This window comes from Xyrauchen texanus, chromosome 13 (genome assembly GCF_025860055.1).
Source record: "Xyrauchen texanus isolate HMW12.3.18 chromosome 13, RBS_HiC_50CHRs, whole genome shotgun sequence".
Classification (NCBI taxonomy): domain Eukaryota; kingdom Metazoa; phylum Chordata; class Actinopteri; order Cypriniformes; family Catostomidae; genus Xyrauchen; species Xyrauchen texanus.
In genome coordinates, this window is record NC_068288.1 from 38,053,643 (window position 1) to 38,069,014 (window position 15,372).

Consider the following 15,372-nt stretch of genomic DNA (forward strand, 5'->3'; position numbering starts at 1 on the left):
AGATGTGTGCAAGAGCAATCTGCAGCCAACTTGTCAACATTTTTAACTGAAACTGTCTTCTTTGTGTACGTGTGTGAGTGAGGAATGTATGAAAAATTGTAGAGCGTGTAGTCACTGACAGTCCCCATGATTCAACAACTCCTTTCATAGGCCAGAGTTAGAAAACTGCCCAGTCATATAATGCTAATATTTTATTTAGCCCCACAAAACCTTAAGAAAACCTTCATTTATACCCATCTGCCATCATTTGGACAAACAGATAGTAGAAACACATATCGTTGGTTTTACCAATGTCGTCGTGTCAGGCTGGTCAGGATGTTCAAACTTGTTCGAAAACTGCTTTTTCAGCCTGATTTTCTCTGAGACGTACCAAGACTCTAATACAACACTTCATTTGTCATATTCTGAGTTAGTGAGTTCTGATTACATCACTTTATAATACATATTATCACAGATCAAGTGAAGTGCACTAATTCAACTTAAAATTGTGAACTAGTTTTTTGTTTTGTGAGTCACAGGGACTAGCAGACTGACAGCTCAGTGGGCAGCAGTGTGAAGTCACCTCTCATACTTGATGAAGACAAATGATCTCTGTATAACTCTCTTACCTCATGGATCAAATATAAAGAAATGTGACACTGACAAATGACTCTGAATGAAATGTGTCACTTGATTGAACGGTTCCGTGTTCATCTCTCCCACTCAGAACTGCATTAACTTTCATACATTTGCTCATAAAGCAATTTGCACCAGCCTAATTTGTGCAAATGGAGAGGGAATTGTTGGGGATGGAAGTCTAAAGAAATCAAATAGATTAAAAAAATTAAATATTGTAGGGCGAATTCACTGAACAGTTGCGGCACTTTTGTGGCCGGTGTATTATACCCTAAGCATCCACAATCCTACTGGGTCTCTTAGAGCAGGGGTTTTCAAATTCTGGTCCAGGCACCCCAGGGGGAAGCTAGGGAGGCTGTGGATAATTTTCATAATTTTGCTTTGCAATAGTTTTGAGTTCCCTCAAAAGCAGTTTTGTGTTTCCTCACATTAGTTTACATTCCCTCGCAATACAGTAAATGTTGCGTTCTCTTTCAATTATTTCAGGTTACCCTGCAATAGTTTGTAGTAATTTGTGATTATAATTACATTAAGAATTGAAAACTTATTACGAAGGAATGCAAAACTTATTGTGAGGGAACCCAAAACTATATTTCAGAAAACAAATTAATTCCCTGTCCTCTCAGGGGCTCCACACAATTTTAACCAGGCACAAAATGTGCTGAAGCAGTGATGTGCTGAATTGAAATTAAGTAAGGCTGTGAATTGGTTAACATTTTTTAAAGCGTTTATAGGTTATGAAAAGAGATATAGCAGCTTGCCCATTTATTTTGCATGCCAGGTTCACCACTTGCGGGTGAAGTCTTCATTTTCCATACAGTAAACCTGCTCCTGTGTTTATTATGGCTGGGAAACGCGTTGCGCGTATGAGCATGCATCAAGTAGTTTTAAAGTTAGGAGTCTCACCACACAAGCCAACTCATTTGAGATTTTGAAAGTGAAACCATCCATCCATCCATCCATCGTCAACCGCTTATCCTGTGTACAGGGTCGCGGGGGGCTGGAGCCTATCCCAGCTAACATTGGGCGAAAGGCGGGGGACACCCTGGACAGGTCGCCAGTCCATCGCAGGGCCTGAAAGTGAAACCAATCTTTAAAAATAAACAACTAAAAAATATGTACTAAAAGACATTTCTGGTGTTGCAAATCCAGTTCTGATTATTCTGATTTTCAACCAGAGGGCCACAGGTTGTATTTACGTAAACAAAATAACTGTGACTTGGCTGGATATATTTGCTCATTGATGCTTAAACAGCGTGTACTGCCTCCCGAGTCCACACGCCATCATAGCCTTAGGGAGAATTGCTGCACTGACAGTCTTCTAAATGTAGCTCAGCAAGTTAGCACTAAGAATGAATTGCACCCACTGAAATCGTTTGCTAATTGTGCCATTTACTTAGGTTTTAGCACTAAATTCACTAAAGAAATAATGCAAATTAGTTTAGATTGCTACAGAAGACTGCTGCAGACTACTACTGTCAGTATCCGGTCACCTTTGTCAGTCATGTTTATTGTGGTGACATGATCCTGACAATTATGTTCTGTATCTCTGTGCGAGTGCACCGATTTGGTTGTTTTCCTTTCCGCGTGCTCTTCTTTCATCCTTGTGCTCCATGTTCAGAACGTGCTGTCTGGATCCTGACTCTTGTGTAAGGTTTGCTCTTGTTTCTGAGTCAGGATCCAGACACTCATGCTCTATGTCTTTGTGAGTGCATGGCTTCATGTTCGGTTTCGGACCTCTTGCTATGCGCTAATGTCTGGTCTTGTCTTTTGTTGGAGCACATGCTTACTAATGGCTTTGTTGCCATGTGCTCTATTGTCTTGTCAGTTTGTCTTGTTTGTTAGCACATGGCAAGACAAACACAAAGCCATGTGCTTCCCAGACTCCGCCTCCTCACTCCCTCATTACTCTCCCTCATTTTGTCCCTGTTTATGTAATTAGTGTCACCTGCACCGCATGTGTCATGCTGCCTATATATTGTGCCTTCTTCCCTCATGACTTGTTTTGTGCAATTGTCTATGTTTCTTCCTGTAAGTTACTATGTTTTGTTTCACTATCCAGTTGGTCCTGTCTTGATTTTTATTTACTTTGTTTGTTTTCTCCCTCATTTTTGTTTGCTTTTTTTTGTTTCTTCAATATAAGCCCTCAACTTGCCTGCTGCGTTTGGGTCCTTCCTCAAACTGTGACAACAGCTATTATACTGAAGTTGGATTGTCATCAATCCCACTGCGATCCAGGCACCTGAATTAACCCTTTAAAATACTTTGTGTATTTGTCCACACTGCGCATCTGTATCGTGTGACCAGTTGCTGCTGGTATGATCAATTAAAAAGGTACTTTTTTTTTTTAAACAAAATGTAGTTTAGTGCCTGCCTTCCATTAGTGCAATGTTTTTACACCAGGCAAATATCGCTGAGTTTTGTAAAAAAAAAGTGCAAATATTATTGAGCCTAATTTACAATAATGAAATTATTTTAGTGCTGGGAAATTTAACACGTTCCATTTTTTCATTTAACACATAAAATAAAAAATGTATGCAATATATATATATATATATATATATATATATATATATATATATATATATATATATATATATATATATATATATATAATTTTTTTTTTTTTTTTTTACTTCCTGAAAGTTCATACGATAGGAGAAAGGTGTTCCGAGTTGTTCCTGGCAGATTACTCTGCTTTACTGGCTCCTATTTGGGTGGGGGTGGGATTGGGGCATCTGCTGGAAACCCATGAATCTTTATACAGTGGGCAAAACTTCACTAAGGTTTTTTCCCCACTTTCTGCGGCTAACATTGGCACGCATACATTTTCAACAGGTATATGTACGACTCAACTGCACATCCTAGCACAAACTGATTGTTGAACAGTATATGCTTATTCATTATGCTTACAACCATGGAAATGCAAACCCCATTGATGACTTGCACTTCCCAAGTATGAGAGCTAGTGTAGATGTAGTTTACATAGTGTTTGTTGATTTAATATGGTTTTGATGTAAGACTGTGGATGGCGTGCATGTGAGGGGATGGGTAGTTGGCGCTAGCCAAAAATGTAAATGGATGTCTTCGGTTTCAAAGTCTGCACAAATTTCAAACCTTTTTACATTGCAAAAGTAACCATATTGTAGAAGTTTTCCACCATTTTAATTACATGTTTGCCCATACTAGTTCATTTTAAATGCTCTTGCTCTGTGACAGACAAAATATTCTCAATTAAGAAGAGCTCATAATGGCTGCAAACATAAAAGCTGTAAATTAATCAACAAAATGCTGTTCAAAGTAGTTTGAGTATAGCATGTCACACCACATGACATGCAAACTTCCAAAAATCATTTAACCACTACATGCGTGCATGCCTGTACAGCAAGCTCATATAGTTTCAGTATAGTTATATGACTGACAGCAGCCATCCAAGCATGTATTTGTACATGACTGTTCGATGGGTGGAACTGATGTCCAATGACAGGTACATTGCATAGTTGCTTGCAAAATGATGATTAATGAAGCAAATCAAAGAGCAAATCCTGGAAGTTGGCTTGCATTGAAGAATAATAATAATAAACTTTTTTACATAGTGCCTTTAAAAGTATCTTAAGGCGCTTTACAAAAGTAAAAAAAAAAAAAACACGATAATACAAAACAAACTTGCACATCAAAATACAATTAAAACTAAATCAGAAACATGCATATGAGAATACATAACATAAAAATTAAAACCGAACTAAAATTATTTGATATGTGCTAAATGTTTTTAGATAAGATTTAAAAATGCCCAAAGTGTGTGCTTCTTGAAAATCAACTGGAAGTGAAATCCACAATTTAGGAGCATAAGATGAAAAAGCCCTGCCACCCATGGAATGCAAGCGAGTTTGAGGAACAGCCAAAAAAACAGATTTGGAGGAGTGCAGATTACGCTTCAGGGTGTGTATTGTTAAAAGATCAGACAAATACTGAGGAGCCAGACCATGCAGTGCTTTTATATTTAAGTATTTTAAAATCAACACGAAACATGACAGGGAGCTAGTGCAAGGATTCCAAAATAGGAGTAATGTGGTCACTTGTTCTTGTCCTAGTCAGGATCCTAGCTACATATTGCAATTTGTTAAGTGTGTATTTAAAGACCCCAACAAGAAGTGCATTACAATAGTCAATGCGTGAAAAGACAAAAGTGTTGATCGGCTTTTCAACCAGAGATAAAGATAGCATAGGGTGTAATTTTGCAATATTTCTGAGAAAAAAAACAGGAAGTCTTAACAGTATTCTGCACATGGGGATCAAATGTCAAACTAGCATCAAAAATCACTCCAAGATTCTTCAGTTTTCTTTGAAACTCCAGAATAGAGCCATCAACAGAGTTATAGGACCAGCTTTACAAAACTGGTGAGGAGAGCCAAGAAGCAAAACTTCAGTCTTTGTACTGTTTGACAAAGAAAATTGTTAGTCATCAATATTTTTATCTCAGAAATACAATTTGGAATGTATTTTATTTATTTTTTACAGTGGATATAGATCTGAGTATTGTTTGCATAAATGTGATCTTAAGATATGACCAGAACTAATTGGCCTAAAATTGATCCCTGGGGGACACCAGTATGAACTAAACCGATGTCAGACCTGTAACCACCCACTGAAACCAGTTTAAAATGGTCTCTGAAACACCAAAAACTGTTTCAAGGTGGGTGAGTAAAACATTGTCATTGACAGTATTGAAAGTGGCACTGAGATCAAGAAAGATAAGAATGGAAAATGAGCCAGAATCAGATGCTATTAATAAATCATTGTTGACCTTGACCAAGGCCGTTTCTGTGCTATGGAATTTTTGAAAACAAGACTGAAGGGGCTAAAAGAGATTATTAAACGTAAAGTGATTATGCAGTTTGGAGGCAACAACATGTTCTAGGATATTGCCAAAAAAGGAAGATTAGAAATAGGATAGAAGTTGTTTAAATTGTCCAAATCAATGTTTTGCTTTTTTGGTACAGTAGCAATTTTTCTTGCTGCTGGCAGAACACCAGTGCACAGGGAATAATTTATTATGCAGAGAACAGCCGGACACAAGGAGTCAAAACAAGATTTAAATAATCTTGTAGGGAGAGGATCAAGTATGCAAGTGGTGGCTTTCATATATGATACCTCTTTAATAAGCGAATCAGGGTCAAGTTAAAAGAAATTAGAAAAATGGGTACCAGAAAAAAGTGGGCAAACGGAGTGGGAATGTAGAGAGAGATTGAGTCAGAATAAGTTTACAGGCATTGTGGATTTTAGAACAAAAAAAATAAAGAAAATTATTGCTTAACTGATGTGAGACAGGCATGGTGTTGCCATCATTAACTTTGAACAGTCTGTTTATAGTGTGAATGAGATGTCTGGGATTGCTTTGATTATTTTCAATAATCTGAGCAAAATAAGATTTAGCTGATTCGATTGCTGCTCTATAATCACCTGAGTGGTCTTTCCAAGACTGATAATAATTATCCATTTTACGACAATATGCCTTATTTAAGCGCAGGTTGCCATTATACCATGGAGCAGAACGGGCATAGAAAATATTACGTGACTTTAAAAGAGCAAATGATTCCAAGTTAGAGGCAAGAACATTATTTAACTGTGAACCTTTGTCCTCAAGGAGAGCAGAAAATAAATCACTTAAGAGGAAACGACAGAGTTTGCAAAATCGGTCTGATCAATTGATTTCCACTTTCGGAAATTAACAGTGCGAGGAGAGAACATGCATGAATGAGGCAATTTCAGATTAATTTGTGAAGGAATAGTTCAGCCAAAAATGACATTTTGGTCATCAGTTACTTACTCAAACCAATATGACTATGTTCCTTCCTTTGGTGGAACTAGAGTTGTTAGGCAAAACGTTAAACTCTGATACAATTTACTTTTATTGCATATGTTCCCATACATTGAAAAAAAAATGGTGACTGAGGCTAATATTCTACCTAGCATTTCCTTTCTGTGTTTCACGGAAGAAAGAATATCAACTTTGAAAAGACATGAGGGGTGAAAAGATAATGACCAAATAAAAATTTTGGGTGAACTTTTCGTTTAATGCTTTGTTTCATTGAACATGTCTGGTGGGCCTATATATTGCAATACTTGAAATACAATGCAAGGACCTAAATTCACCAGCTCCACCACAAAAATGTGCATTACATCACAGCAGAGATCGATTTTAACAGGGTTGAAACTAAGTAATGTCAATAATGTGCTATTTCTGCAGCATGGAGCAAAGCTATTCAGCCTAAGGCAGTTGGTGCATGGCAAGGACGTGCTGGCATTCCTGGACTCTTCCTGTTTTGGACAGATTTGAGCTCCGCTCTCAGCCACAAACATCAGATCTCTACCCACCCTTCAGAGAAATGGCAGTCCTGAACACAGTTATGTTAGTAGATAGAAAAATATCATGTATCATCTATCAATAATCGTGTTGCCTGTTGAGAAGTGAGGCTGGTTTTCACCTAGTGGACAATACAACAGGCACTTAACCAACTACTTAGCAATCACCTAGCAAGGCCTTGTACTGTAAGAAATAAATGTGCAAAAATGTAACATTTAGGGGTACACCAGTGTGTCACGTGGGCAACTTCAAAGGCACTGCACCCTTTATGACAAATGGAATGTATTTGTGCCTTATGTCCCTAAAGTGTATATTAGTACTTCAAGTAAAGATGGTACAGTGGATGTATCTTTAGGGTACTGCCCACAGACAAGCTATTGTTCCATTATAAGTAAAATTGTTAAACTATCAAAACACTGTAGGACATTAGCAGCGAGTTTCGAGCCATTAACTTTTTCTTCAGAAAATGTGAAATAAGTTATAGTTATTATTAGTGTTCTTACATAAACTGCCTATTATATTAGCCCTCTTTATAATCTTAAACATCATAAAGAAAATTCTACATCTCCACATTGCAATTACAATAATGATATAGCAGAGACAGCATCACCTCATTAGTGTGTGACACAATTTAAACAAGACATTTTTTTTCTTCTTGTTTTCTTTTGAAAAACTGCTCCAAAGAATGATCACATTTTTATAGATAGTTGTATGCTCATTCAGTTTATTCTAATTTGTGCATTTTCTCAACATGGCAAAGATCTTTTTAATATCGCACTCGTTTTATCCTGTACTGCAATGTGAATGAATGGAGAGGAAATTCTACTGAAGCCCTCTGCTTCTCTGATGTTTCTCCTGAGAACAAGAACTGTTTCTGTACTGTTTCTAACTATTCTGAGACCAGTGCAAATAGACAGTACACTGAAGGTTAAGTCATTCACTAAATAAAGAGCAAGCTGGGAGCAAGGGGACATCCTATAGATTTCTATGCATCTAAGTGCATTCGCTCCTAAAAATCCAACCAACAGTTCTGTTTCAGGCTGCAGATGATGTTTGAATTACTTGACACGTTTGGCAGACATGGGACCATGGTAATCAGTACATAGATTCAGAAATTATAATGTCTTGTTAAGGTATTCATTAAATATTCATATTTTAACATTGTTGGCAGTAATTGGATGATGCTGACCATTACTTTGAATGTTGTACAGACAATCAGCTGTAATGTCTGTCAAGTCTCAAAAACATGAATTACCAACACTCCTGGAAATATAATTAACAATTTGATGATAAAAATCGAACTTTCTACAGCTCGGTATTATTTAAAATGTTACATTTGCAATTCATTTGGCAGAGGCTTTTATCCAAAGCAACTTACAAAAGAGGAAAAGAGGAATGCATTATAATCTAATTAGTGGTACGAAAAGTGCTTTATTATGAACTTTCACTAGCATCATAATAGTAGTATTCAAGACAGATTAATGTGCAACAAGAATTTGTATTTAGTGACTGGATAAGTGCTCATGGAAAAGAGGTGTTTTTAGCCATTTTTTGAAGACAGAAAGTGAGTCAGGTTGGGAAGGTCAATCCACCAACGTGGTATGATGAAACCAATAGTCCGTGAAAGTGTTTTGGTGCCTCTTTGTGTTGGTACATAAAGACACCTTTCCTCAGCCAACCACAGGCTTCTGGTGGGAACATAGCTCTGCAGAAATGAATGTATGTTGGAGCAGACCCAGTGACTGTTCTCTATGCCAGCATCAGAGCCTTGAATTTGAAACGTGCATCAACCGGCAGCCAGTGAACTTAGACAAGGAGTGGTGTAACGTGCTCTCTTTGGTTCATTAAAGATCAGACGTATTGCTGCATTCTTTATCATTTGCAGGGGTCCAATTGCACATGCAGGGAGGCCTGCAATGAGACCATTACAGGAGTCCAGTCTAGTTATGACAAGTGACTGAACAAGAAGTTCAGAGAGGAAGGGTATTATCTTCCTGATATTGTAGAGTGTAACTTTTGAAGCCTGACTGATTGTCATCCAGCAGCTTGTTCTGTGAGAGATAGGCAGAGATCTGATTGAAAACTGCCTTTTCAAGTGTTTTCACCATGAATGGGATGAGCAAGACTGGTCTGTATTTTTCTACTTGTGTGGGGTTAAGTGCAGGTTTTTTCAGCTGCGGGGTTACTCGATCCTGCTGAAATGTAGTGGGAAAAATGCATGTAAGTAGAGATGTGTTTATTATCTGTGTGAGTGGAGGTAGGATGGACAGAGATGTCCTGGAGAAGGTGGGAAGGAACGGGGTCAAGGGAACAGGTGGTTGGAGAGGATGAGTTTAGAGACCTCCGTGTCAGTCAGAGGAGAGAAAATGGAGACAGAAGAGATGCAGACAGGAGGCGGGTGTTAGAATTTTATTTATTTGCTTATTTATTAAGTGCTACTAGTTACAAATCAAAAAGGGAAATGGAAAATGCACTCAGTCACACTCTGGTCTCAGGAGGTTCATGTTAATGCTTTATGAAGTTTTAAATGAACAAAACCTACACCCCACACCTTAACCGACAATGTCATAAAAGCAAGAGTGAGATATAGGAAATAAAAAAAATTAAAAAAAACGTTGTTGAAACAGCCACATTATTTCGTGGAGCTTCTTTGACAATTTCATCTCGAGTGTCAACTTGCCTGCATTGCTGGAGTTGAACCCGGGTCTTCCACGTTTAAAGTCCAACACTCTATCTGTTGCTTCACCGCACAACTTAAACCTGCATGGATAAGCTTGCAAATGTAGTTGTTAATGAAATGGAAGCATTAAAGTGTGCATATTTGAAATCATGCATTATAGTTAAAGTTTTTTGATGTCATACGATTTGAGAAGTTTTATGCGGAGAACAAAGCAAAAATGTGTTTGTCGTTTTACCTGTGATTTGAGTTAAAGTAAATAAAACTCTTGTGTTTATTTCCCAGAAAACTGAAGCAATATGTAAAATGAGGCACATATAACTAATTTTGCAAAAAGTTTATTATAATGTGATTCTATGAGACCAGGTTGTCTCAACAATAAAACAATTCATCTGGGCTTACACACGTCAAACTTGATTAAAATTACTTTATCTAGCCTTACTAGTGTAAGAAAACAAGAGGCAAATTCTGTAATATATCGCCATTGCGTATCCAGGATTGATTCAATAAACGAACATCTAAATTTCAATTTAATTGTTTTGCAAACAGCTGTAGTAGCGCAAGATGATAGACAGAAATGCATTCAAATTTAGAATGCATTTCTGTCTAAGTATGATTCATTTTTCTGTCGGCTGATTTATGACCCTCTGGCAAATTAAGAGGTCTAATTAAAGCTAAGTGCATTAGCATTCGAATGGTACAAACATTACTTAATGAACTACACATCACATTAACGGGTGGTGAATATTTAGGTTGACATAATGTACTGAGTTAAACTCACAGCACGTCTAGTCCAGTAAATACACAGCCTTAATGAATGACATCAACGCACACATTCAGCGTTGATTAGGCCACACAAATCTTAACGGAATAGCCTACATGGCTGCATACCATTGTCCTTATTATGTCTAGATAATACATGGTTTGTGTTCTCTGATGGGGGTTCATGTCAGTGACTTTTCTCACCCCCACCCCCGTGCCCCAACCTGCGGAGCGCATCATCATTTGACTCGTGCCTATCAAAGCACACTGTCATAACTCTCTGGCTTTTGCCTCAGGTGCCTTCAAACATTTGCTGCTTCACTGTCTTTCACCACAAGAACTGTTCATATAGAAAAGCCATTGATTTGGTGGCACCCGGTGCATGAATGCAGTTCACACTGTGTGCAGTCAAGCCATTCAGCTTCATTGTATTGTGTTTCTTAACACTCTGCTAACGTGATCTCATTACCGTCAGTTGGGTCGCATGAATGCTGAAGGGTTTGTGTGTCTTCACCCCCATCAAGCTCAGAGGTGAATGGGATCTGCCCACCGCTCTTTGTTTTTTCCTCTCAGAGTGTATGCGGGGGTTTAGCGGCCTTCTGTCCATTTGAAAGACTGGGGCATCCAGGTTTATAAATAAAACTGACAGTGTGCACCTTGCCCAACCATGACTGGAATGTTTAAAGTTTTGCAGCTCAAGAGAGAGTTAAAGGCTCTGTTCCAAAATCTAGTGAGTTGTCTCCATTGATGGCATTCAGAATCAGAGACACACTTCTGACGTGAAAGCTATTCCAAATGGTATACTAAAATACCTTGCTTTGGCATATAACCATATTCTGCTGGAGAAGGCAATCCTATAATGCATTGCACTGTGCTCAGTGAATGGCAAACAGATTGAGAGAAATGTTTATCACAAATATAATGCAGGCTACTTATGCTTCATTCAGTACTAGAAAATGTCTAAAAAATGGTTAAATGTAATTCTTTTTTTTTATTATTTTTTTTTTATTCAAAATGTATGAGTGCTAAGTCAATTAATGCTTCTTGTTTGTTGCATCATTAGCCTAGCCTCTAACATTAAACGGGACTCTCCTGTGTGGAATGCTGTTTGTGTAGTATGCAAAGTTACTGCGTAGAGAGTTCCAATCAGTCAATTTTGAGTAGATACCAAAATTAACAAATTAACAACATGTCAAATAAAAGTACTTTTTTTTTTTTTTTAATTAGATCTAGTGTATGATGTAGGAAATTAATAAAAAGCAACACAAAACAATATGACTTTTTAATGAAAAAAAATGAATAAAATAAATCCAAAATGCAGTTGTATGGTCATTGAGTAATATCTATGGCTAGTATTGTATGGCAATAGTAGGTGTGATAAAATGTCCATTTTAAACACTGAGTATGGTATGGATTATGTGGTTGTTTCTTAGCATGCAGCCTTAGCAGGCAGCTGCCTTTGTATGCGGTAGACAGCAAAGCAGCTCACTAGGATTTGAAACGGAGCCAGAGGCATAGAGATGACTGAATTCTGACACTAGTCAGGAGGTGGGTTATTTAGAGACTGCACGTGGCTTTGAAATAAAATGAGTGAAAAAATACAGTGGTAAAAAGATTCTTTGCTTTCTTCTGGCAACCAATTCTGTTCTAATCTACTCTATCTCTTCAACATGTGACCGATTACAACATTGAAGGCAAGTCTAAGAGACTTTCGATCTAAGAGTGATGCAAAAAAGAATGGCTTACTTGCACCGATCAATATTTACCAGATTCCCACCTCACCTTTTGACTTTTTCTGAATGCTGAATTTAATCTGCTGTCCAGCTACAATCTAGCCAGGATGTCACAGCTCTTTTCGGAGACCGAAAGTGAGACCCGAACCTGCCGATTCAACCACCTTCTTTGACGTATACACTCTCACTTACACAAACGCACAGGCACACACCTGTGAAATGACTCGGGGGAGATATAGCCTTGCCTTACGGAAGCGATAAATGTGGGCGCTTTTGGAATTGAATCTTTGTTTTGAACTTGAGCCCCGGCCAGGGCTGTCTTTGTTGTGACATCTGGAGGGCGATGAAGATATGCTATCAATCAAAGCCGAGCTTTACTCTTTTTAAAGACTACCTGAGACCAGAAATACACTTGCGCACACACACACACACACACACACACACACACACACAAACAGACATTCCAGCAAACAGTTTTATGCAGGCATGTTGGTTTAAAGGTGACTGTTATAATAGCATTTATGTTGGAGTGTCGATGTAAGCTTAGACACACCAATCTGAGATAAGCTTTGCCTTTAGGCAAGGGTAAAAGAGCAAATACGAACCCGCTAATTCACTTTAGTGAATAACATTGCTGAATTGCTTTTATAAGAGCAACTGTAAAAGCCTAAATCTGCTTTGCTTCTGCTCAAGCATTTCTTTTTTTCATAAATTAGTCATGCTGTAAAGTACTCCTATCCAACACACTCATCTCTGAATTTCTGGGTGCAATAGAAGTTCAGCTTTATCAACATTATTTGTGGCATAACGTTGATTACCACAACAAATTATTTGGACTCCTTTTCTTTCAGAAAAGTAAAAATCAAGGTTGCAGTGAGGCACTTACAATGGAAGTGATTGGGGCCAATATTTGGTGGATTTAAAGGCTGAAATATGAAGATTATAATTTTATAAAAGCACTGTGTATTATTTGTTAAAATGTTTGGGGACAAATGGAGTTTGCAGCATCACGTTGTAATTGTATAGTTATAATACTTGGATAACTTTAGAAATAAAGGTTAGTAAGCTATTTTAACACCATAAAATCATGTTAAAACACCTATTATTTATGTCTTGTAGCTATACTTTAACAGGGAGTATAACATTTATGGATTGGTTCCTTTCATTTCTTATTTTAAGAGCCTCATTGTTACCCAGATTATATTTTTATTTATTTATATATATATATATATATATATTTTTTTTTTTTTTTTGTGGTAATTGCATGATGCCACAAATGCTGTCGATTGAGCTTAACTTGTGCTGAACCCGGAATATTCATCTAAAGGGATAGTTTACACAAAAATGAAAAGCTTGTCCTAATTTATTCTCATGTTGTTCCAAACCCATTCTAAGGATATGTTAGGGCAGAAAGTTACCCTAAGTCATCACCATTCTGCAGGGTTGAATTTAGGCATAGGTAAAATGGGCAGTCGCTCAGGGCGGCATCTTGTGTCAGTGCAAAAAAATATATATATGTTGAGTGTTGCTAATAAATGTTTTTCAAAAATGTATGGAGTTAACATGAATACAAAGAGTACAAATGCAAGTGCAATTACACTTGCATTTTTTTTATAATTATTTTGTATTTTTTTATTTATTATTCATTCCATTCATCATCAACTTTTCATTATCTCGAAGAGCTTTTCATCATTTCAAACATCCTTATATGGCTTTGACCCACAAACAAAAGCAGCTGCAAATGTGCTGTACCCCCATACATAACACGTATGACTTCACATTCAGTTAAAAAAAAACTCCACTCCATTTGCAGTTTGCAGTTCTCTGGAACTGCTGTGTTTTTTTTAGGTCAGCCATTGGACTATGTTTAACTTATCACTGCCTAAAAGTTACAGCACCTGCTCTGAAAGAGGAAGCAAACTTTCATTTCCTCAACACCAGATGCCACTGATCCTTTATAAGATTTGCGGGAATACTTGAAGAATGCACTTCCACCATCTCTCACCCTCCAGGATGCCTGTTCCTTTCCTACTCACTCTGCACTCTTGCTCCCTATCTGACAACTGATTATAACACACTGAGTTTCACAGGCAACATTTGATTGTACTCTTAAAGACATGGGGACATGCTCCAATAAGTCCTCAGTTGAGAAACAGAGTCTCTTTTGCATATTAATGACTTGAGGTCAGTTTCTTAAAATTGTGTTCATGAAGAGATGGAGAGAATGAGAGGAATGAAAAAAATTGACTGAGCACTGGAATTCTGAAAAACACAAAGGAGCTTCCATAATTTACTTGTACCAGACCTGCTGATGGCCATAAATATTTCTTACCTATCATGAAATCGTACTTTACATATTTTAAATACAATTTTAATTTAGTCTTGAAAACAATGTTATTATTTGTTATTTTTCCCTTGCATATTTGTCAGAAACACTGCATTGTCACTCGCCATATCTGTCGGCACATCAGCTTGATCTCACGAATAAATCAACAAGTGTGTGCCAATTTTTCTTTCGCCGAAATCGGTATACGTTGGCCGAATTTGAAAACACTGCCTTGGCTAAAGTGCTGAAGTATTTCAGAGCAGATAAACATGTGTGACCCGGAACAAACCCTAAACAAAATGCAATGTTAGAGACAAAAATGCAACCTCCTTATCATGCTCGTCTCCCATGCAACTGACTCAACGCACTACCAGTCGAGCCACGAGGGAAAGTAATTGTTGTTGAGCCTTTCCAAATATGTCCGAAGGAAGATGGGGCATGTCCGTGAGTCGGTATACTGTTTCCGATCCTAGGGTAACAAAACTTTTGGAAATAGCACACACTTCCAGTGTGATCATGTTGGGCACATGGAGTCCTAAAAAAATTAATCAAATCAAAAATCAACCTGACTGCATTAAGTTACACTATCAAAAGCTATTTAAGTATTATATCAAGTAGAAAAAGATCCTTAAGGTAATGGCTATTGCACTATACCATTTTATACAGTGTAATTGTATATAATTTATTATTTACAATTTCTGTTAGCTAAATGGTTTTATATTTTGTAAATTACCTTCAGCATGTTTGCTATTTCATGAATGGTTTTGTTTTTATTTGTCATTGGTTTATGGGTATTTTTCTGAAGCCCCTTTAAGTTATTTAACATCATTGTGAAACATTACCCTAAATAGTTTGACAATATGCCCCAATATTGGGCATTTACTCTGTAACA